General features: G+C 36.4%; 1 pseudogene; it reads left to right on the forward strand.

Annotated features, from left to right (window-relative positions):
- Positions 1-676: 676 nt before the first annotated feature.
- On the forward strand, positions 677-21,468 carry LOC143682354 (RWD domain-containing protein 1 pseudogene; annotated as a pseudogene).
- Positions 21,469-25,617: the final 4,149 nt, after the last annotated feature.

Below are 25,617 nucleotides of genomic sequence, written 5' to 3' on the forward strand. Positions count from 1 at the left end.
GTTGCACAGTGCTGGAGAGCACACTGTGAAAAAGGCCAGTAGAACCCCAGAGCCCATCTTCCTGTTCTCAGAAGGACTGAAAATACTACAATATGAAGGCTGCACAAGAAATATATCCATTGGGGAAATAATATCCAGGACTGTGTGGTTCAAACATAAAAGGATATAATTGGCACTACAACCTGCTCCTATAGGGAAACAAACTGTGTGGTAGTGTAAGACTAACACTCCCTGGCCCATTAGCAGCAGGGATCCTAGCCCCTAGGGGAGAAAGTTCTACGGTAATTTTGCTTACAGGAAAAGACCTTCCCACTTGGGTACTCACATTTATATTTGAGTTCCTAGGCTTCTTTCCTGCTTCATCTAGGTTCACCTGTCTTCCTAGATTGAGCAGCAGCCTTAGCGGCAAACCACAACCAGACTGACTGTTGGGTTGCAGATACATTCCAGCTTCATGTAGCTCTGGCCTCCCATGGAATATTCTTCCACCGTTTTAGTTAACTGAAGCACTTAGATAATGACTGTTAATCATAGATGTCCCACAAGGTGGCAACTACCTAATTCTAACATTCTCTGTAACTATTCTCTCTCTGTTCAATATGTCATTTCTATTGTTAGAGGACATCTAAATAAGACCTGCCCATCTGTGACATCTGTTTGGGACGTCTTGACCTGGATGGTTGCTGAGCATGATATCCTGAGTGCCAAAACTCTTTTGTGTATTGAAAGACGTAATGCTTCTGATTTAGCTGAACACTAGCACATGAGATGATTATCCAGACAGGATGTGGTTGAAACATCATTATATGGCAGTATGAATAGACAGGAAAACAAATCAGCTCTAAACAAGTCAGAGCATATTTGCTTCCCCTAGGTGCTAGTTGGTTATGTGGGAAACACTTTTGGCCATACCTCCCCTACTATTGGGCAGGTAGATGTACTCTAGAATACCGTTTCCTGCTAGGGAGTGATCATAAAGTTTTGTCCAGTACACCCCCAAATCTTCCTGCCCTTAGAAGATCATATAGGTCTAAGAATAAAATGCTCTGTAGAATGGTGGGACTAGCCCCTTAGAAATTTTCTCCCTAGTGCTAGAGCTTTAAATGCTCTAACACAAGTAAAGCTCTAGCTAATTTCACTGCTCACATTCTTAAAAATACCAAATATAGTATACTCATTTAAATAGAGAAACTGAATAAGTAAAAAAAAGATAGTGTTACAAAACCATGTGGTCTTAGACATATGCACTGCCGCTCAGGGTGGTACTTGTGCCATGATTGGCACCTCTTGCTGCTCACATATACCTAATGTACATTAGCCTACTTACAAAAGTCTATAAACCGTATCCAAAACGTATGGATTCCTTTTCCTCTTGGCTCGCTAACCTACCGTTTCATTGTAGTTATACTCCTTATTGGCATACTGAAAGTATTATCAGCTACAAGTCAGAGTTTCATCTTCAACAAAAAAGAGACTTTTGTCTACTATGTTACTTTTTATATTATAGTTATGGCCTCATTTCTCAGCGTCACAGGCTGTAAACCTGTAACCTCCCATTCCCACGCTCAGGGACCTATGTGGAAGAGGTGGTGGAAAGATTGCAAGACTAGTGGGACGGAGTTAAGTTGTAAAATGGTAATACTTGACCACTTTTCCTAATCTCCTCTTTGACCCAGTAATCCTTCGATGGCTCACCAGTTTCTAGTCTCCCAGACTAAAAGCCACTAAATCTGCTTTTTTGTTTCACCTGCATCCCTAAATTACCAAGGACTTAATCAACAAAATAATTTCCCTTGACCTTCAGGGAGTCCTGAGACTCCTTTGATCAAAAGGATGGATTATAAAGTTAGAATGGTAAATAACTACTAATCGCTTTAATTTGCTTAAATTTCCATTTTTACTCAAAAAACTACAAACAAGAAACAAAAAAAGCAACTCAGGCAGGCTGACATCCCAACAATCCTTTATGGTGCTGTTTAAGGCCCCTACCTCCATGGGAAAGGAGGAACTGTAATAAACAAGTTCAGGAAGTCTGTTTATCTTCACCAAATAAACCCACTCCTACAAACACCTGGCAATCAGTCCTTGCAAATTATAGACCATGATCTAAGGACACCTGGTCAGGACAACTCACATAGCTCACATCCTCTTTGCCTTCTCCTCCCCATTTCCCATACACTTTCTTCTGTGCAGGTATGAAAACTGTTTCCCTGCCACTTTTCTTTGAGCAGTAACTTTCTTTTAATTCTGCCCCACATGTCTCATTTAGCTCAATTAACTTATTCTGTACCTTGGTTTCCAGACTTTTTTTTTTTAAATCTGCATGTCTATTTTATTTCCATTAGAAAATTATCATGTATGTAAGATTTTGGTCCACTTATCTTTTATCTCTACCAGTCAAACTCAAAGTTTAATTTCACTCAAATAAAAATGGAATCATATACCTGATGTGAGAACTAAATGCATTTCACATCACTAAATTAGTAGTATGGAATTATATCAGGTGTGCTTTTTTATTTCCCCCCTTTTGGTCAGGATGGACTTGTTGGTCCCATGATGTCAGGGCTGGATTCATCCCTGAGAATCTCCCACCATACACTTTTTTTAATTTACATTTTTTTCTTTATTAGGAAAGTTGTAGGTTTACAGAATATCATACAAAAAATACAGGATTCTGATATACCACCCCACTACCGACACCTTGCACTGGCGTAGAACATTTTTTACAATTGATAGAACATTTTAATATTTGCATTATTAACTATTGTTCATGGTTTAACCTAGGGTTCACTGTATTCGGATAGATATTTCAGTGCTGTTAAATTGCCTTCACAATGTTATGCTACCATCGTGACAATTCATTATCAAAACATTTCCATTAATCCAAATAGGAACCTTGACATTTTAAACCTAACTTCCCATTTCCTATTCCCACCCAATTCCCTGGTAATCTAAATTCTAGATTCTAACTCTATGAGTTTGCTTATTCTAATCCTTTCAAAGCAGTGATGCCGTACACTATTTGTCCTTGTATGTCTGGCTTATTTCACTCAACATGATGTCTTGAAGGTTCATCTGTGTTGTCATATGTATCAGGATTTCATCCCTTTTGATGGCTGAATAATATTCCATTGAGTGAATATATAAACTTTTTATTTATCCATTCATTGGTTGGTGGATACTTGGGTTGCTTCCATCCTTGCCAATTGTAAATAATGTTGCCATGAACATTGGTGTGCAAATGTCTATTTGAGACCCTGTTTTCAATTCTTCTGGGTATATACCTAAGAGTGGGTTTGCCAGGTAATATGGTATTTCTATACTTAGCTTTCTATGGAACTGTCAAACTGTTTTCCAAAGTGGCTGCACCATTTTATTTTGCCACCAGCGATGGATGAGTGTTCATATTTCTCTGCATCCTCTCCAAAACTTGTTATTTTCCTTTCTTTTTTTTTTTTTTTTTTTTGACAACAGTCATTCTAATGGTATGAAATGGTATTTCAATGTGGCTTTGATTTGCATTTCCCTGATGGCCAATGATGTTGAAAAACTTTTCATGTGTTTCTGGCCATTTGTATATCTTCTTTGGAGATATATACACTTATCAATTATATTGCTTGTCTTTTTGTTGTTTAATTGAAAGATTTCTTTGTGTATTTTAGATATTAATCCTTTATCAGATTTGTGGTTCCAATATTTTCTCCCATTCTGTAGGTGGTTGTTTTACTTTCATGAAAGAAGTCCTTTGAGGAACAAAAGTTTTTAAATTAATGAGGTCCCATTTATCTATTTTTCTTTTGTTGCTTGTGTTTTCAGTACAAAGTCTAAGAAACTGTTGCCTAACAAACAGTCTTGAAGATGCTTCCCTACATTTTCTTCAAGGAGCTTGATAGTTATAGCTCTTATATTTTAGGTCTTTAGTCCATTTTGAGTTCATTTTCATATATTTTGTATATGGTAAGGTAAGGTTCATCCTTCCTTGTTTTTCAAATGGAGATCCAGTTTTCCCGGCACAATTTGTTGAAGCGAATGTTCTTTCCCAACTGAGTGGACTTTGTTACTTGTCAAAAGTCAGTTGGCACTAAATGTGAGGATTGATTTCTGAGTTCTCAACTATATTCCTTTGGTTCTTTATGTCTGTCCATGTGCACATACCATGATGTTTTGATTACTGTGGCTTTGTAAAAAGTTTTAAGAATAAGAATGTGAGTCTTTCAACTTCATTCTTCTTTTTCAAGATGGCTTTAGCTATTCAGTACCCCATTCCCTTCCATATAAATTTGATGATTGGCTTTTCCATTTATGCAAAGAAGATTGTTGGAATTTTGATTGGGATTGTATTGAATCTATAAGTTTCTTTGGTTAGTTCTAACATCTTAATGATATTTAGTCTAACAATCCATGAACATGGAATATCCTTCCATTTATTTTGGTCTTCTTTAATTTCTTTTAGCAATATTTGGTGGTTTTCTGTGTATAAGTTCTTTACATCCTTGGCTGGATTTATTCCCAGATATTTAAATCTTTTGGTAGTTATTTTGATGGAATTTTTTTTTCTTTATTTCTTCTAATTGTTTATTGCTTGTGTAGACAAACTACTGATTTTGGGGTGTTGGTCTTATACCCTGCCACTTTGCTGAATTCACTTTTTAGCTCTACAGGCTTTGTTGTGGGTGTTTAAGGATTTTCTGTATATAGGATCATGCCGTCAGCAAATAAGGAAAGTTTTACTACTTCCTTTCCAATTCAGATACCTTTTATTTCTTTTCTTGATTAATTGCTCTGACAAGAACTTCCAGTACAATGTTGAATAGTAGTGGTGACATTGGGCTTCCTTGTCTTCTTCCTGATCTTAGAGGGAAAGCTTTTGGTCTTTCATCATTAATAGGATATTAGCTGTGGACTTTTCATATATGCCCTCTATCATGTTGAGAAGTTTCCTTCTATTCACAGAGTTCTAAGTATTTTTATCAAGAATGGGTGCTGTAGGGGGAAATTCAACTCCCTCATTTGGAGAATTCCTGATGTTCTTGCAAGCAGTGGGGACAACCAAATTAATAGGCCAAGTCCTCAATCTTGGGGTTTGTTCATTTGAAACTTATCCCCACAAAGGATAGGCTAAGCCTACTTGAAATTAGACCTAAGAGTCACCCCCAGAGAACCTTTTTTGTTGCTCAGATGTGGCCTGTTTCTCTCTCAGCCAACACAGCAAGCAAACTCACAGCTCTTCCCCTTTCTATATGGGGCATGACTCCCAGGAGTGTAAACCTCCTTGGTAACATGGGACAGAAATCCTAGAATGAACTAGGACTCAGCATCAAGGGATTGAGAAAACCTTCTCAACCAAAAGGGTAAGAGAGAAATGAGACAAAATAAAGTATCAGTGGCTGAGAGATTTCAAACAAAGTCAAGAGGTTACCCTTGAGGTTATCCTTATAGATATACCCTTATAGATATACCCTATATAGATATACCCTTTTTAGTCTAAGGTGTATTAGAGAGGCTTGAGGGAAGTGCCTGAAACTGTAGAGATGTGTTCCAGTAGCCATGTTTCTTGAAGATGACTGTATAATGATATAGCTTTCACAATGTGACTGTGTGATTGGGAAAACCTTGCGTCTGATGCTCCTTTTATCTATGGTATGGACAGAAGAGTAAAACATATGGATTAAAAATAAATAAATAATAAGGGGAAAAATGTTAAAGAAAATAATAGATGAACACATGGGGAAAAATGTACTTATTGTAAACTATAGACTATGGTTATTTTAATATAACCATATTTTATATTTATATTTATATTTTAATATTCTTTCATTAACAGTTAACAAATATACCACACCAGTACTATGGGTCAATGGGTGGGTGGGTGGAAGAGGAATAAGGGGAATGGGAGGATTTGGGTTTTATTTTTTATTTTTATGTCCTTTCTGGAGTAATGAAAATGTTCCAAAATTGATCATGGAGATGTATGCACAACTATGTGATGATATTGTAAGCCAGTGATTGTATACTTCAGATGGTTTGTATGGTGTGTGAGTGTATCAATAAAACTGTATTAAAAAAAAGAATGGGTGCTGTATTTTATCAAATACCTTTTCTGCATTAATTGAGATGATCACTTGGTTTATTCTTTCATTCTGTTGATGTGGTTCAGTGCATTAATAGATTTTATGTTGAACCAACCTTGCATACCAGAGATAAATTCCACTTGATAGTGGTGTATAATTCTTTTAATATGCTATTGGATTTAGTTTGGCAGTATTTTCTTGAGGATTTTTGCATCTATATTCATTAGAGAGATTGGTTTGTAGTTTTCTTTTCTTGTGGTATCTTTATCTGGCTTTGGTATGAATGGGATGTTGGCCTCAAAGAAAGAGTTGGGGTGGGTTCCCTCCTTTTCTTTTTTTTTTTTTTTTTTAATTTATTTATTAATTAAAAAAATAAAGAAACAAAATAAAACAACATACATAATCAGTAATTCACAATATCATCACTTAGTTGCATATTCATCATTTCTTAGAACATTTGCATTAATTCAGAAAAAGAAATAAAAAGACAATAGAAAAAGAAATAAAATGAACACAGGAAAGAAAAAAAAAGATTATACCTACAATACCCCTTACCCCTTGCTTTCATTGATCACTAGCATTTAAACTAAATTTATTTTAGCATTTGTTCCCCCTATTATTTATTTTTATTCCATATGTTCTACTCCTTTGTTGACAAGGTAGATAAAAGGAGCATCAGACACAAGGTTTTCACAATCACACAATCACATTGTGACAGCTGTATCATTATTCAATCATCCTCAAGAAACATGGCTACTGGAACACAGCTCTACATTTTCAGGCAGTTCCCTCCAGCCTCTCCATTACATCTTTTTTTATTTTTTATTTTTTTTTTATTAATTAAAAAAAGAATTAACAAAACAATTAGAAATCATTCCAATCTACATGTACAATCAGTAATTCTTAATAACATCACATAGTTGCATATTCATCATTTCTTAGTACATTTGCATCGATTTAGAAAAAGAAATAAAAAGACAACAGAATAAGAATTAAAACAATAGAAAGAAAAAAAAAAAAAAAACCTATACCTCACATGCAGCTTCATTCAGTGTTTTAACATAATTGCATTACAATTGGGTAGTATTGTGCTGTCCATTTCTGAGTTTTTATATCCAGTCCCATTGTACAGTCTGTATCCCTTCAGCTCCAATTATCCCTTCTCTCTTTTTTTTTTTTAATTAACGGAAAAAAAGAAATTAACCCAACATTTAGAGATCATACCATTCTACATATGCAATCATTAATTCTTAACATCATCACATAGATGCATGATCATCATTTCTTAGTACATATGCATTGGTTTAGAAGAACTAGCAACATAACCGAAAAAGATATAGAATGTTAATATAGAGAAAAAAATAAAAGTAATAATAGTAAAATCAAAACAAAACAAAACAAAACAAAAACCTATAGCTCAGATGCAGCTTCATTCAGTGTTTTAACATGATTACTTTACAATTAGGTATTATTGTGCTGTCCATTTTTGAGTTGGTTCCCTCCTTTTCAATTCTTTGTAAGTTTGAGTAGAATTGGGATTGTCTTCTTGAAATGTTTGGTACAACTCCTCTGTGAAGCCATCTGATCCTCAGCTTTTTTTGTTGCTGGGAGATTTTTTATTACTGATTCAATCTCTGCTGAGATAATCTATTGTACTTGGGTCAGCATAGTTAGTTTGTGTGATTCTAGAGCTCGCCCATTTCATCTAGACTATCTAATTTATTTGCATACAGTTGTTCATAATGTTCTCTTATAGTCCTTTTTATTTCAGCACGGTGAGTAGTAATTTCCCCCTTTACATTTCTGAAGATTATTGTTTGTATCCTGTCTTTTTTATTGTGAAATATATGCAAAGAAAGAAAAAGCAATATCAAAGTACACTGCAACAAGTAGTCACAGAACAGATTTCAGAGTTTGTTACGGGTTACCATTCCACTGTTTCAGATTTTTCCTTCCAGCTATTCCAAAACACCGAAGACTAGAAGAAATATCAGTATAGTGGTTCAGCAATCATACTCATTTGTTAATTCCTATCTTTTCTGTTACAACCCCTCCTTCTCCTTTGATCCTTTTCACAGTCTATGGAGATCATTAGGCAATGCCCATTTGACTTTTTCTTGTTGAGAAGGAGTGTTGACACTAAAGATAGAGAGATGTAATTTAAAAATTGATCATTTTGGAGAGGCTGGTCCTCTGGGTTTCAGGATTTATCTGTCCAAGGAGCCCTCTGGAAATTATAGGTTGCAGGAAAGCAAACTTGTAGAAATCTTTATAGAGTCTCAGTTTGAGCCTGTGCTGGTTTCAAAATGTTATGTACCCCAGAAAATGTTTTAATCCTGAATCAATCTTGTGGAGGCAGCCATTTCTTTTCATCCTTATTCAATATGGCAGGGCAAAAACTTTTGATTGGATTGTATCCATGGAGATGTGAAACACCCAATTGCAGGTGTAGCCTTTTGATTAGATGGAGATGTGACTCCACCCATTCCAGATGGGTCTTGATTAGTTTACTGGAATCCTTTAAAAGAGGAAACATTTGGGAGAGAGCCAGAAATGACAGAAGCCCCAGAGAGCTGACAGAGAGAGCAGATGTAGACACTTGGAGAACAGTTGCTTCAGAAAATAGAGACATGGATGCTTGGAGATGTTTGGAGCCCAGTAGACATTAACATGAGATATTAAGCAAGCCTGAACCTAGAGAGAGCGAAGGGAAGCCAAGAGATGAAAGCAGTCCCAGAGAAGCAAAGTGAGAAGCCTCCATAAGAACAGAGGCTGAAAGCAATGGAGCCTAGGAACATGGGACCAGCAGATGCCAGTCACGTGACTTCCCAGCTGACATAGTTGTTCCTGATCCACTGGCCTTGCTTGAGTAAAGGTAACCTCTTATTGCTGCCTTAATTTGGACACTTTCATTTCCTTAGAACTTTAAACTTGTAACTTATTATATTCTCCTCTATTAAAGCATTCCAGTTCTAGTATATTGCATTCCAGCAGCTTGCAAACTAGCACAGAGTCCTAGGTATTCGTAAGAGTTATCGGGAATGATGTTGGTTGGGGTTAGCAAACCGTGGTACATAGCACTATGTAACTGAAGCTTACATAAGAGTAGCCTCCAGAATAGCCTCTTGACATTATTTGATCTCTCCCGGCCACTGATGCCTTATTTTATTACATGTCATTCCCCTGTTTTTGTCAGAAAGGCATTGTCAGTCCCACATTGCCAGGTTCAGACTCATTCCTGGGAGTTAGGGCCCACATTGTCAGGGAGATTTTCACCCATGAATGCTATATCCAAAGTAGCAGGGAGGGTAATATTTTCCTTGCAGAGTTGGGCTTAGAGAGAGACAGGCCCCATCTGAACAACAAAGGATTCCTGGAAGCAACTCTTAGGACTGGTTATGGGTGGTTTTAGTTTCTGCACTACAGAAATAAATTTCATCAGGGCAAGCCTCAAAATCGAGGGCTTGGCCTATTTTCATGGGAGTCCCCAATGGTTGAGAGGGTACCTGAGGTTTCCCAGATGGGAAGTTAAATGTTTCCATATTTTTTTCCCCTTTGTACTCTCAAGGGACTCTACCAATACTTTTTTTTCACATTAAAAAAAAATTTATTTATTAATTAAAAAAATTTAACAAATGAACTAAAACATCAACATATATAATCAATAATTCACAATATCATCACTTAGTTGCATATTCATTCATTTCTTAGAACATTTGCATCAATTCAGAAAAAGAAATAAAAAGACAACAGAAAAAGAAATAAAACGAAGACAGAAAAAAAAAAAGATTATACATACCATACCCCTTATCCCTCGCTTTCATTAGCATTTCATACTAAATTTATTTTAACATTTGTTCCCCCTATTATTTATTTTTATTCCATATGTTCTACTCATCTGTTGACAAGGTAGATAAAAGGAGCATCAGACACAAGATTTTCACAATCACACAGTCTCTACCAATACTTTTTTTTCAACAATTTTTGTTGCAAAATATAACACATACAAAAAAAGCAATAAAATTCAGGATACATTGTAACAAATAGTGATAGAACAGATTTCAGAGTTTGGTATGAGTTATAGTTCCACAATTTCAGGTTTTTCCTTCTAGTAGCACCAAGACACTGGAGACTAAAAGAAATATCAATAAAATGATTCAGAAATCATATTCATTTCTTAAATCCCATCTTCTCTGTTGTAACTTCTCATTTGATCCTTTTCTCAATCTTTAGGGGTTTTGGGGCAATGGCCATTCTAACTTTTTCACATGGGGAAGGGGTGTCAATAATATGAGATGGGGAGTGGAACTAGGTGATGTTCTTGGAGAGGCTGGCCCTTTTGGGTTTCGGGACTTATCTAGCCTAGGAACCATCTGGAGCTTGTTGGCTTCTGGAAAGTAATCTTAGTGCATAAAACTTTTGTATAATCTCAGATAGAGCCCTAAGTGTTCTTTAGGGTTAATAGGAATGATTTTGGTTGAGGTTTGGAAAACTATGGTAATTTGCAATATCTAGCTGAAGCTTCATAAAAGTGGCCTCCAGAATAGCCTCTCAACTCTATTTGAGCTCTCTTAGCAATTGATACATTTCTTTGTTACATTTCTTATCCCCCTTTTGGTCAGAAAGGCTTTGTTGACCCCACAGTGCCAGGGCCAGACTCATCCCCAGGAGTCATACCCCACATTGTCAGGGAGACTTTCGTGACTGAATGTCATGTCCCATGTAGGGGAGAGTGTAATGATTTTCCTTGCAGAGTAGTGCTTAGAGAAAGAGGGGCCACATCCTAGCATCAAACAAGGTTTCCTGGATGCAACTCTTAAGCCTTGTTGTAAGTGGTCTTAGCTTCTCCTCTACAGAAATAAATTTAATATGGGCAAGGCTCAAAATCAAGGGCTTAGCCTATTTTCATGGGAGTTTCCATTGGTTGAGAGGGTTCTCAGGGTTTCCCAGATGGGAATTGTTCTAGTTTGCAAGCTGCTGGAATGCAATATACCTGAAACAGAAAATGGCTTTTTCCCCCCCTATTATTTATTTTTATTCCATATGTTCTACTCATTTGTTGACAAGGTAGAGAAAATGGCTTTTAAAACAGAATTTATTAAGGTGCAAGTTTACAGTTCTAAGTCTGTGAAAGTGTCCAAATTAAGGTAAGACTATGGAGATGTCCAGATTAAGTCATTCAGGGAAAGACACCTTGGTTCAAAAAGGCGAATGATGTTCAGGGTTTCTCTCTCAGCTGGAACAGCACATGGAAACTGCTAGCTTTCTCTCCAGGAAACTTCAGTGGCTTCCCCAGGACTCTGTCCAATTCTGTTGGCTCTGTCGGTTCTGGTGGCTCTCAAGCTTTTTCCAAAATGATTCCCTCATAAAGGGCTCCAGTAAGCAACCCTACCTTGAATTGGTAGAGACGCATTTCCATGGAAACCATCTGTTCTAGCTTGCAATATACAAGAAACTCAATGGCTTTTAAAAAGGGAAATTTAAAAATTTCTAGTTTACAGTTCTAAGGCCAAGAAAATGTTCCATTTAAGACAAATCTATAGAAATGTCCAATCTAAGACATCCAGGGAAAGATACCTTGATTCTGGAAGGTCAATGGTGTTCATCATTTCCCTCTCAGCTGAAGGGCACATGGTGAACATGGTAGTGTCTGCTGGCTTTCTCTCCAGGCTTCTTGCTTTATGGAGCTCCCTGGGAGGCATTCTTCATTTCCAGAAGTCACTGGCTGGTGGACTCTCTGCTCCGTGGTTCTGCAGCATTCTGCTGTGGTTTCTCATAGCTCTGAAAAAGGACTCTCTCCAAAATGCTTCCTTTTTTAAAGGATTAATGGGTGGAGTCACAACTCTATGGAAGCTATCTGATCAAAAGTTACCACCCACAATTGGGTGGGTCACATCTCCTTGGGAACAATCAAAATGCTCCCAGCCAGCAATATTGAGTGAGGATTAAAGAACATGGCTTTTCTGGGGTCTACCACAGGTTCAAACAGGCACACCATCTAATCAAAAGTTACCACCCACATTTGGGTGAGTCACATCTCCATGGAAACAATTAAAAAGATACCACCCAGCAATATTGAATGAAGATTAAAGGACATGGCTTTTCTGGAGTACATAACAGACTCAAACTGGCACAGGAATGTTTAATAGTTCCTTTTCTTCCCCCCTTCAGGTACTCAAGGGGCTCAAGCAAAACTTTTTAATTATTAGTCTGAGATGTATCCAGATAATACATTAAACTATACAGCATTACAAATCCTTGTTCCTGTCCTAGACACCAGGAGTTTGGGGTTTTTAAAGGAGCTATCCAAACAGGTTGATTTAGTTTGTGTGTTACAGAAAATTTAGATTCTAGACATAGCAAATTCTCTGCCTTTGGTCGTATACAGTAGGTGAAAGTCTAGAGTATCTATCACCTTTTCCCCTGTATTCTGATTTACTTTAGTCCCAGCCAGATTGGCTTTTTTTTTTAATTATTCCTTTTATTTCTTCTGTAGTAGCTTACCCTTACTTTGTAGTATTAAGAAAATTATTTTTACAAATTGATAGTACAAATTTAAACCATAAACTCTCTTCTATAAAATACATTGTGATATCTACATTAGTTAATTACCAACGAATGAGTTTTCACCATATTCATGAGAAATAGCCGTGGTTTATATAGAGCAGTAAAATTGTGTCATAATGTTGAGATTGGCAGAATGGATTTGGTAGGTGTAAAGGGCTTGATTTAAGCTCGTTTGAAGATGTTTCTGTCTCAAACATCTATTCCTAGAAACAAATTGTTTTTTCAGGGACAAATGAACTTGACCTTTCAGGATAAAAAGAAAAATAATGATGTAGAAGTTTTTCTTACAGTCTTACATGCTTCTACAGGTCTGCCAGATTAAAAAAAGAAAAAGAATGGCTTTACCTTTGATTTTCGGAATTGAAACATAGATTTTTTTTTTTTAAGTTCTTTTGGGTGTTCACAGAAAAAAAGGAACAGACTAATCAAAGACTCACTGAAAAAAAGACATGAAGACAACTCCAAGTCTTCTTGTGTGATGTCAAGTAAAACAATTACTCATTTGTGGATTTAGTCATATGTTCAGCAAATATTTCTAAAGCACTTACTGTGTGTCTATAGCAGATAATATTTGTTCCCTGACCACACCTCCTCAGAACAAACAGTTTACAGCTTCTTACTGCAAGCACTTACAAAACTTGGGTTGAGGACATTCTGTGGTGGTTGACTTTGTTTTTTATCTCTAATTGAAGCCTGATCTCTTTTTTTGATTGCTTTAACTATGATTGTATATAGCTATGCTTTCAGGCTGCAGCATTCCATTTCTGGATCTTAGGTTACAGAGTTACTCAAAGTTCCAGGGTAATATTTGCTGATACAAATATAGGTCGTTGCCTTGGAATCTAGAAATACACCTACAACTTCAGACTGTAGCTGTAATGAGGGCCTACAATCCAGGCTTCAATTTTCTTATAAGTATTTTCCAAAAGCGACCTTGGCATATTTGTTCTTTTGTTTCTGGCTTATTTTTCACAACACATTGTCCCAAATATTAATTCAGTTCATTGTGTGCCTCTCGACATCCTTCCTTCTTGTAGCCGCACCATGTTCCACCATATAAATGTGCCAAGGTTCACCATTCTGTGTCTCAGTCATTGTACCCTTTGGTTCCCTCCTATCTCTTGGGCATCATGCATAATGTCCAAAATGAACAAACCACATCTTAAAGTATCCTCACTTGGTTGTGCAATCAGCTGCACTCTCAATTTTAGACAATTTTCATTGGTCCATAGAGACAAAGACCTAACAAACACAGCCTCATCAAATATCAAAAATCCCTTATCTCTTGTCTCTTCCCCCTCTCCAACTTAGTTGCACCTGATAGTACTATGAAACTGTTGATATTTTCTTGTTAACTATTGGCCATAATGTGCATTTTTAGTTGTTCCCAATTTTAGTTTGTTAAGCTGCCAGAGTACAAAATATCAGAAATGAATTGGCTTTATAAAGGGAATTTATTACATTACAAGCTTACAGTTCTAGGGCCATGAATATGTTCAAATTAAGGCACCAACAAGAGGTTACCTTCACTCAAGAAAGGCTGATGCCATCCAGAACACCTCTGTCAGCTGAGAAAGCACATGGTGATGCCTGCTAGCTTTCTCTTCTCATTTCATAAGGCTTCTCAGAGATGTTTTCCTTCTGCATCTCCAAAGATCTCTGGCCGTGTGGGCTCTATTGCTAATGAAGCTTTTTTCCAAAATGGTTCTCTCTTAAGAGCTGTAGTAAACAACCCACCATGAATGGGTAGAGATGCATCTCCATGGAAACCATCTAATCAAAAATTACCATCCACAATTAGGTGGGTCACATCTCCATAGAAACAATAAAAAAGATCCCACCCAGCAATATTGAATGAGGATTAAAGAACATAGCTTTTCTGAGGTACATGAAAGTTTCAAACCAAAACACCCCTATACCCCTCTCATATTGACTCTTTGTCAAATATCAAACCTTTGAAAAATTTTGTGCAAGAAATTACTTATAATTGTAGATTTAATCAGTGCAATACATGGCACTATACATCCCCTTTCAATCATAGTCACCTTCAATATGGCAATGTTACTTAAAACCCCACTAATTAGCTACCATTACTTCTATCCTTTCCCTTGCATTTAAGTTCAACCTCATGGGGTAGCTTCTGTGTACCTCTAGGTCTGCAAAATTCTACAGTGGAGCCTCTGAGATTACCTTTACCAGACTTATAAAAGAGAAATCATACAGTATCTTTTCTTTTGTGCCTGACATTTCACTCAGCATTATGTCCTCAAGGTTCATTCATGTTGTCACATGCTTTGGGACCCCATTTCATCTTACTGTTGCATAATATTCAATCATATAAATACACCACATTTTGTTTATCCACTCATCTGTTGATAGGCACTTGGATTATTTCCACCTTTTGGCAATTGTGACTAATGCTGCTATGAACAGCGGCATGCAAATATCTGTTCATGTCATTGCTTTCAGTTTTGGGTATATACGGAGTATCGGTGCTGTTGTGTCATAAGGCAACTGTTTTCCACAGCAATTGCATCATTCTACATTCCCACCAGCAGTGGATAATTGTTCCAATTTATCCACATCCTCTCCAAACATTTGTAGTTTTCTGTTTGTTTAATAGCAGCCATTCTTATAGGTATGAGGTGATATATTGATATATTGAATGAATGTGAACATTTCTTCATGTGCTTTTTATCCATTTGTATTTGCACTTCAGAAGAGTGTCTGTTAATATCCTCTGTTCATTTTATAATTGGGTTTTTTGGTCTTTTGTAGTTGAACTGTACAATTTATTTATGTACAGATGTGTGGTAGTTAGGTTCAGGTGTCAACTTATCCAGGTAAAGGTGCCTAGTTCTATTGCTGTGGACATGAACCAATGGCATGTGAACCTGATCTTCTGCTGAGTACATCTGCAGTGGCTAGGAGGTGTGCCTGCTGCAATGAATGATGTTTGATTTAATTGGCTGTGTGCTTAAATGAGAGAGCCCAATGTAGGACAGCCCAAGCAGCTCAGCATACCTCATCTCAGCACTCGCAGCTCAGCCCAGGCCTTTGGAGATGCAGAAAGGAATCACCCCAGGGAAAGTTGTTGGAACCCAGAGACCTGGAGAGAAGGCCAGCAGAGATCTCCTTTGTGTCTTCCCATGTAAGAAAGAACCTCAGTTGAAAGTTAGCTGACTTTCCTCTGAAGAACTGTACATTGTAATTAAATAAATCCCCTTTTATTAAAAGCCAACCCATCTCTGGTGTGTTGCATTCTGGCAGCTTTGGCAGACTTAAACAACAGGATATCAAACCTTTATGTGATATACAGTTTCCAAATATTTTTCTCCCATTGAGTTGGCTGCCTCGTCACCTTTTGACAAAGTTCTTTCAGGCACAGCAGCTCTTGATCTTAAGGAGTTCCCATTGATCTATTTTTTCTTTTGCTGCTTGTGCTTTAGGTGTAAAGTTTAAGAAGCCACCTCCTATTACTAGATCTTGAAGACGTTTCTATGCCTTTCTTTTAGAAGTTTTATGGTACTGGCTGTTACATTTAGGTCTTTAATCCATTTTGGATTAAGACTAAGGTAGGGGTCCTCTTTCATTCTTTTGGTTATTGATATCCAATTCTCCCATGCCCATTTATTGAAAGGACTATTCTCTCCCAATTCAGTGGATTTGGGGGTCTTATTGAAGATAAATTGTCCATAGAATTGGTGGTCTATCTTGGCATTCTTAATTTGATTCCATTTGTCAGTACTTCTGTCTTTTTTCCAGTACCATGCTGTTCGATTACTGTGGCTTTACAGTAAGTTTTAAAGTCAGAAAGTGTTAGTCCTCCCACTTTACTCTTTCTTTTTAGGATATCGTTAGCTATTTGGTATCTCTTTCCTTCCAAATTAGTTTGATAACTAACTTTTCTACATCTTCAAAGTAGTTGTTGAGACAGTGCATTGAATCTGTGGATAAATTTGGGTAGAATTGGCATTTAAAGATGTTCTAGTTTGCTAGCTGCCAGAATCCAATATACCATAAACAGAATGGCTTTTAAAAGGGGGAATTTAATGAGTTGTTAATTTACAGTTCCAAGGCCGAGAAAATGTCCCAATTAAAACAAGTCCATAGACATGTCCAATTTAAGGCATCTGGGGAATGATACCTTGGTTCAAGAAGGCCAACGATGTTCAATGTTACTCTCTCAGCTGGAAGGGCACATGGCGAACATGGTGGTGTTTGCTGGCTTTCACGTGGCTCTACCAAAAAGGGACTCTCTCCAAAATGTTTCTTCTTTTAAAGGATTCCAGTAAGCAACTCCACCTTCAGTGGGTGAAGACACACCTCCATGGAAATCATCTAATCAAAAGTTACCACCCACAATTAGGTGGGTCACATCTTCATGGAAACAATCAAAATGCTCCCACCCACCAATATTGAATGAGGATTAAAGGGCATGGCTTTTCTGGGGTCCACCACAGATTCAGACCAGCACAAATGACATTCAACCTTTGTATCCATAAGCATGGAATGTCTTTCCATTTTTTTTTTTTTAGGTCATTTAAAATCTATTTTAGCAAAGTTTTGTAGTTTTCTGAGTATTAATCTTTGACATCCCTGGTTAGGCTTATTCCTAGATATCTGATTATTTTGGTCACTACTTTGAATGGAATTTTTTCCTTAATTGTCTCCTCTGATAGGTCATTAGTTGTGTATAGAAACAGTACTGATTTTTGTACATTAATCTTGTATCCTGTCACTTTGCTGAATTTGTTTATAAGTTTAAGTAGCTTTGTCATAAATTTCTTATGGTTTTCCAAGCATAGAATCATGTCATCTGTAAATAATGAAGGTTTTACTACTTCCTTTCCTATTTGGATGGCTTTTATTTCTTTTACCTGTCTATCATTTAAGCTAGGACTTCTACTACAATGTTGAACAATAGTAGTGACAGAGGGCTTCTTTGTATTATTCCTAATCTTAAAGAGAATGCTTTCAATCTCTCTCTGTTAAGTATGATGCTTGCTAGAGGTTTTTCCTATATGCCTTTTATGATATTGAAGAAGTGTCCTTCACTTCCCACACTGTGAAGTGTTTTTTTCAGGAAAGGATGCTGAATTTTGTCAAATGCCTTTCCTTTTTTTTTTTAAATTTAATTTATTTTGTATTACCAAACCACACAACATATAGACATGAACATTCTTAACATACAAATATTTTGTGTATGGTATACAATCAATGGCTCACAATATCATCACATAGTAGTATATTCATCACCATGATCATTTTTTAGAACATTTGCAGAACTCCTGATAAAGAAATAAAAAGAAAAAAGAAACAACTCACACGTACCATTCCCCTTACATTCCTCTCATTGACCACTAGAATTTCCATCTACTCAATAGAATTTTTTTTCTTTTTCTTTTTTTTTTTTTTGCATGGGCAGCACTGGGAATCAAATCTGGGTCTCTAGCATGGCAGGCAAGAATTCTGCCACTGAGCCACGGTTGCCCACCCTGCTCAATAGAATTTAACCTCTGTTTGCCTATGTTTTTTCTATACCCCTTACCACTCCCTTTCATTTTTCACATGTATTTCAATCTGCTCAATTTATTTTAACAATTGTTCCTCCTATTATTTATTTATTTTTAATCCATGTTTTTTACTCATCTATCAATATCATATAAAAGGTTTTCATAATCACATAGTCATATTGCAAAGCTATATCAGTATACATTCATCTTCAAGAAACATGGCTACTGGAACACAGCTCTATAGTTTCAGGTACTTCTCTATAGCCTCTCTAATACACCTTAAACTGAAAAGGGGATGTCTATATAATGCGTAAGAATAACCTCCAGGATAACCTCTTGACTCTGTTTGAAACCTCTCAGTCACTGACACTTTGTCTCATTTCTCTCTTCCCCCTTTTGGTCGAGAAGATTTTCTCAACCTCTTGATACTGAGCCCCACTCATTCTAGGATTTCTGTCCCACATTGCCAGGAACGTTTATACCCCTGGGAGTCATGTCCCACATAGACAGGGGGAGGGTGGTGAGTCTGCTTATTGTGTTGGCTAGAGAAAGAGGCCACATCTGAGCAAAAAAAGAGGTTCTCTTTGGGGTGACTCTTAGGCCTAATTTTAAGTCGGCTTGACCTATCCTTTGTGGGGTTAAGTTTATTGCATTGTTTAGCTTCTCTATTTCTTTGTTGATCCTCTGTCTGGTTGTTCTACCTATAGTGGAGAGTGGGGTTTTGAAGTCTTTCACCATGATTGTTGAAACGTCTATAGCTCCTGTGCCATTTGAAACTGCTTTGTAGCCCAAAAAAAAAGCCATGTTCTTTAATTCTCATTCAATATTGTTGGACAGGATCTTTTTTATTTAGTTGTTTCCATAGAGATGTGACTGACCCAACTGTTGGTGGGAACTTTTGATGAGGTAGTTTTCCTAGAGATATGTCCCCACTTATTTAAGAGGGGGTTGCTTTAAGAGGGAACTGTTTTGGAAAAGGCTTCAGAGACAACAGAGCCAACACAAGACCCAGACCTTTGGAGATGTAGAAAGAAAACGTCCTGGGGGAAGTCATTTGAAATGAGAAGTTAGGATAGAAAGCTAGCAGACATCACCATGTGCCTTCCCAGTTGACAGAGAAACCCTGAACATCATCAGCCCTTTCTGCAATCAAGGTATCTTTCTCTGGATGCCTTAGTTTGGATATTTTTTATGGCTTTAGAACTGTAAACTTATGACTTTATCAGTTCCCTTTATAAAATCCTACCCATTTCTGGTATATTGCATTTCCAGCAGCATTAAGCTAAAACAGCTCCCTTCAGTTTTGCCAATGTTTGCCTCATGTACTTTGGAGTTCCTTGATTGGGAGCATAAACATTTACGATTATTTCATCTTGGTGAATTGTCCCTTTTATTAATATGTAGTGTCTTTCCTTGTCTCTTATGACTTCTTAACATTTAAAGTGTATTTTATTTGATATTAATATAGCTTCTCTTGTTTTCTTTTGGTTACAGCTTGCATAGAACATCTTTTTACATAGTTTCATTTTCAATCTATTTATGGTCTAAGATCTGTCTCTTGTAAGCAGCATATAGATGGATCATATTTTTAAATCCATTTTGCCAATCTGTACTGTAAAAGAAGCTCTTGAATCTACCATATTATCCAAGTTTTTATTTGTCAGATCTATATATTCTTTTCCTTCTCTCTCTTTTTATCCTTTTAGTTAACTGTACTAATATGCTTTGATTCTGTGTCCTCCTCCAGATCTCCCTCTCCTGTCTTTTTTTCAGCTGATAGGACTCCTTTTAGTATTTCTTGTAGGGCAGATCTCTTGTTGACTAATTCTTTCAGTCTTTGTTTGTCTTTGAAGATTTTAATCTCTCCCTCAATTTTGAGGGACAACTTGGATGGATAAAAAATTCTTGGCTGGAAACCTTTCTCCCTCAGGATCTTAAATATATCATACCACTGTCTTCTTGCATCCAAGGTGCCTGTTGAGTAGTTTGAATTCAGTCTTATATGTTTTCTATTGTATTTTGTAGATTGCTTTTCTTATGCTGCTTTCATGACTTTCTGCTTCTCTTTAACACTTTACAGTTTGATTAGTATGTATCTTGGAGTAGGTCTATTTGGACATATTCTATTTGGGGTTCATTGACTTCTTTGATTTGCATATTTATGTATTTTATAAGGGTTGGAAAGTTTTCCCCAATTATATTTTCAACAACCCTTCCCAGCCCTTTACTCATCTCTTCCCTTTCTGGGAGACCAGTGATTGTTATATTTGTGCACATCTTCTTGTTCTTTTTCCCTTAAGGTCAGTTCCATTTTTTTCCATCTTTATTGCCATTTGTTCAGTTGTGTGTTCTGTTTCATTCTTTCTGTCTTCTACTGCACTTATTTTTCCTTCTGCTTCTTCAATTCTGCTATCATGTATCTGACTCCTTCACAGTATTATCAGAAGATCTGCCCAATTTCACTGTACTGTGACATCTGAGCTAGAGATAATGGTAAAACTGTCTAGATTACGATCAGGTTTACATATAGTGAAAAATATCCAGATGAAGCTCCTCTTTATGAAATAATCCTCCCAGAAAAAGCTAAAAAATATTGATGTCTCAGATATTTAAAAATGATTAGCATTACAGATAGAAGAAAATTTTGATTTGGTAATGATCTTCAGTTTAGTGTAAGCTGTGCAAGAAAAATTAAATGAAATAGGATTTTAAAAAAAACTAGAAGAAAAAAACAAAAAAAAAGAAAGAAAGAAGCAGAAGAAGCTCAAAAGCAGTTATTTCATAGCACTCCTGCTGCAATTGAGAATTTCTCAAGTAGGAAGACTGAGTTTGATGCAGAACTCCTAGAGGTTAAAAAGAAAGAAACGGGGAGTGCAAGGATAGTTCAATGGTAGAATTCTTGCCCGCCATGCAGGAGATCCGGGTTTAATTCCCGGTCCTTGCACTTCCTAAAAAACAGATAAACAAGCAAGAAGGCAAACAAAAGACAAACAAACAAAAATTCAGCGAATGGTGCTGCAATAATGGGATACTCACATGGAAAAATAATGAAATGTGACCCCGTCATTTAGCATACAAAAAGAAAAAAAAAATGAAAGACAAACAAGCAGGAAAAAAATAAATTGAGTGGGAAGCAGCTATTTGAAATAGATCATAATTTGGACATATCTGATATCTAGTTCTTGGAGGATGCTGGAAACAACGCGGAGGTAGATGAGCCTTTGTTCCAGGAAATGGATGACTTGAAACTGGAGGATGATGAGGATGATCCTGACTACGATCCTCCTGACCCAGAGAGGGACTCAACCAACTGATAAACTGTGCCAATCTGCAGAGGGGCTAAAGTGCCACAGCATCTGTGGCCCTGCTGAGAGCATTCTGATTTTCCCTTTTTTTTTTTTCTCAGAAAAAGTGATTTTCAGGAGAATATTCTTCTGATACTTTTCATCATTGAACTTAATAAACTGACCTTAAATTTTGAAATAGGAAATGGTCAATTCCTCTTGGTGGAGGAAAGATCACATATTTATAATCAGTTAGTATTGGAGAAAGATCCTGCCTATAACATCAAGACTTGAAGAGAGACACTGCTGTGCACAGGTGTGTGTTATGTAACAAATTAGAATACTTAGAATTTCTGTGCTGGAGACTATAGTTGCTTTTGGTTCTAAGTGTTGCCTTTTATTTAAAGTATTAGAGAACTGAGATGAACAGAGCATTAAACCTTCTGTAGTCTAGCCTTCAGACATGATAAATTTAAGTTAACAAAGCCATAAACCCATGTTACAGTCAAGAATGAAATGGATTTTAGTCTTATGATAGCATTTGATTTAGAATCGTCTGTTTTTAAAATATACGTACTCCTGGGCCCTTCTCAAACTATATTTATAAACACTGAACCCAAAACTAAATTTTAAAACAGCAAAGTCTCACTAGTTCCATGGGTAATTCTGAGGCACCCTCCTGATTAAGAACCACTTGTCCCACAGTTGTGAACAGTGAAATTATCTATTTTGGTGTGCTTCCTCTTCCTAATTATCCTTTCAGAACTCTGAATTCTAGGCACTGCCTATCTAAAAGCCACAATTCCCACTCCTGAAGGATTACCTGGAGTTGAGCCAGAGAGAGCTAATATTAATTTCTCAGAGCTTCAGAGTTGGGAGTTTGGGGTCCGGAGTCATTCAGCAGCTGATCTGTGCATTTAGCCAGACTAATGGAGGAGCCAAGATAGAGAATTTTGTCTCATGTTTCCAATTCACTGAGATAACCTTCTTAGGTTTTTATAAGCACTGTATATATGCACACATATAGTACACATCCATGCACAAAATTCCACATACACCGACAAATTACTCATTTGGGCAGACAGGCTTGAGAGCTAAATATCCATAGGTAGAAGAGCCAGGCTTCATGCAAGTTACTCAGCCACTACAGTTTTGGAGGATTGAATCTTTTCTTTTTTATATTTCTATTGACAAACCTTCACACACATACAGTCCATACATGGTGTACAATTAACGACTCACAATATCATCACAGAGTTGTATATTCATCACTATGATTATTTTTAAAACATTTGCATCATTCTAGAAAAAGAAATAAAAAGAAAAAAGAAATTCATCACTCCAGAAAAAGAAAAAAGAAAATAACTCATTCATCCCATATCCTTTGCCCTTCCCTCTCATGGACCATTAGTATTTCCATCTACCGAATATATTTTATACCTTAGGAGGATTGAATCTTAACCCCAATAGGAAATCACTTGTGCTATGGCAAATAGCTGCCTCCAATGAAAAATATGTGTACCACATACAGAAAACAATATCAACCCCACACTTATTTTTTGGAGTTAGACTGTATGACTAAAAGAAAACTATTTAAGATACATCAAAATATTGATTTAGTATTTGTTACAGAATCCTCTGTTCAGTTTAATTCGAGACCAGTAAAATTTTATACCAGTAACTGTCAGTTTCTATGCAAGGAAAAGCCCCAAATCATGTGTTATGCAAGATTTATTTTCCAAAGGAAAAGCTGATTTTCAAGCTGATTGGACGTGCAGAAAAAACTGGAAGAAGTCATTCAGTTAATGTGAAAAAAAAGCAATTTTGAGCAATGTGGTGCTAAGGTCGATGAGGACTTGGCTCTGAAGGATCAAGAATGATTCTCCCTCCCACTCACACATCATTATTATATACATATTTAAAAAGATACATGTATATATCTATAGACAAAAGTCTTAGAGAATTGTCTTCTTAATATTGAATATAGACTTAAACATTTAGTTGTCAAGGTTTCCTTTAAAGTGTGTTTTATAAGTTTTCCTCCAGGTATTGAATTAGATTTCCATTTGTTGTTTCAGAATGTAGATAGAACCTAATGATATGGAAATGAAGGTAACCTGGTTGGTTGTAAAGACATACTCCCAAGCGTTTTCATCCAGTGTAAACATTTACTTCACTGTTCGCTTTGTATCCTGGGAATTAACCGAAGACTGCCTCTCAACTGTAGCACACACTCTCAAACTGTAGCGCACAGTGTGACTGATGATATTTGAAGCAGTAATTGACCGCTGCTTTTGGATTGGGAAAAATTGTTTTTTGTTTTTCCGCGCATGCTAAGTTGCATAAAACATAGGTTAAAAACAAACAAGGGAAAAATATAATAAAGTCAACACTGATGATAAAGGATTTTCTTTTGCCATTTTGCTATTTAGCCTTTACAAACCTTTTAACCTGTTTGTCCTTTCCCTTAAAGTGCAATTTTATATGTATTTGCTTTTTCATGTGGTACCATATTGAGTGTCTTCTCATTTCTACCTGGATATATTTTTCATCTGTTTTACTTGTGGTTACCATGAGGCTAAAATTTAACATCCTAAGTATATAAAATCGTGTTTGGTTTGATACCAACTTAATTTCAGAAGCTTGCACATATACTTTTCCTATACTGCTCTGTCCATCCATAATTTTTTGTACTTGTTACCACTTATATCTTTGTACATTGTATGTCTAAAAACCTAGATTTATCATAACTGTTCATGTATTTGCATTTTAGCACCTATAGGAAGTAAGAAGTGGAGTTATGTACCAAACAATACAATACCATAATACTGGCATTTATAATTACTCATATGGTTACCTTTAATGCAGGTCTTTATTTCTTTATGCTGTTTTGAACCATTGTCTAGTGTCCTTTCCTTTTGGTCTGAAGAACTCCCTTTAACATTGCTTATAGGGCACATTGAATGGTGATAAACTTCCTCGGTTTTTGTTTATCTGAGAATGTTTTGCTCTCTCCCTCATTTTTGAAAGAGACCCTCTCTGGATATAAAATTCTTGACTGGCAATTATTTTCCTTCAGCACCTTAGATATTTCAACCCACCATTATTTTTGATGAGATTTTTGCCACTATCATTTCTGATAAGAAGTCAGCCTTAATCAACTTCTCGTATATAATATGTTGTTTTTCTCTTAAAGCTTTCAGAAATCTCTCCTTATCCTTTATTTGATAATATAATCAATATATTATGGGGTGTATTTTCTTATTGTTTATCCTGTTTGGTGTTCTTTGAGATTTTGGGATGTGCATATTCACATCCTTTGCAAAGTTTGGGACATTCTCTGTCCTTAATTTCTTTCACTAATTCTTCTTCATCCTTCTCTATTTCCTTTCCTTTTTACATTCCCATAATGCAATTATTGGTATACTTGGTAGTGTCCCAGTGGTATACTGGGCTATTTTCATTTATAATATTTCTTTTTCCTTTCTGCTCCTCAGCCTGACTCATTTCAAGTGTCTTTTCTTCAAGTTCACTGATTCTTTCTTTAACAGCTCCAAAATGCTCTTGAAACCCTCCTGGGCACTTTTCATTTCAATTTCTGGTCTTAAACCCTAGTAGTTCTGTTTGGTTCCTTTAAAAATTTATATTTCTTTACTTAGAATCTCATATTGTTCATTCATTGTTTTACTGATATCCTTTAGTTCTTTCACTGTCATCTTGAGTACTTTATGATTTAAGTCTTTTTTCAGTATGTTTTTGTCTTCTTAATTAGTCTTTTTGGTATTTTTAGCCTTTTCCTTTGGATGGGCCATCATTTCCTATTTCTTTGTCTTGCACTCTTTTCTTGCACACTGTATATTTTAATATTTTAAAATGTTAATCTGGGATTTACTCCCTGGGAGCTCTGTTTCTTGGTTTCGTAAACAGCTTCTTATAAGACAGAGAATTTCTTGAGTTTCAACACTTCTATCAGGAATGTCTGCCCAATTAATACAGTATACAAGGTTTTTCCTGTCTTTCTGGGTCTCTGTCTTGTCCTGGGCTTCTGCTTGTTATTTTTTTGTTCCCCTGTTTACAGAAGTTTGGATGCCTCCCCACCCGTCTTCCAGGAAACTGACCACCTTCTCCAGGGTATGTGAAGCTGACAGGCCTTTGTCCAAGATTGTCTATCTCTATAGT

This window comes from Tamandua tetradactyla, chromosome 1 (assembly GCF_023851605.1).
Source record: "Tamandua tetradactyla isolate mTamTet1 chromosome 1, mTamTet1.pri, whole genome shotgun sequence".
In the NCBI taxonomy this organism is placed as follows: Eukaryota; Metazoa; Chordata; class Mammalia; order Pilosa; family Myrmecophagidae; genus Tamandua; species Tamandua tetradactyla.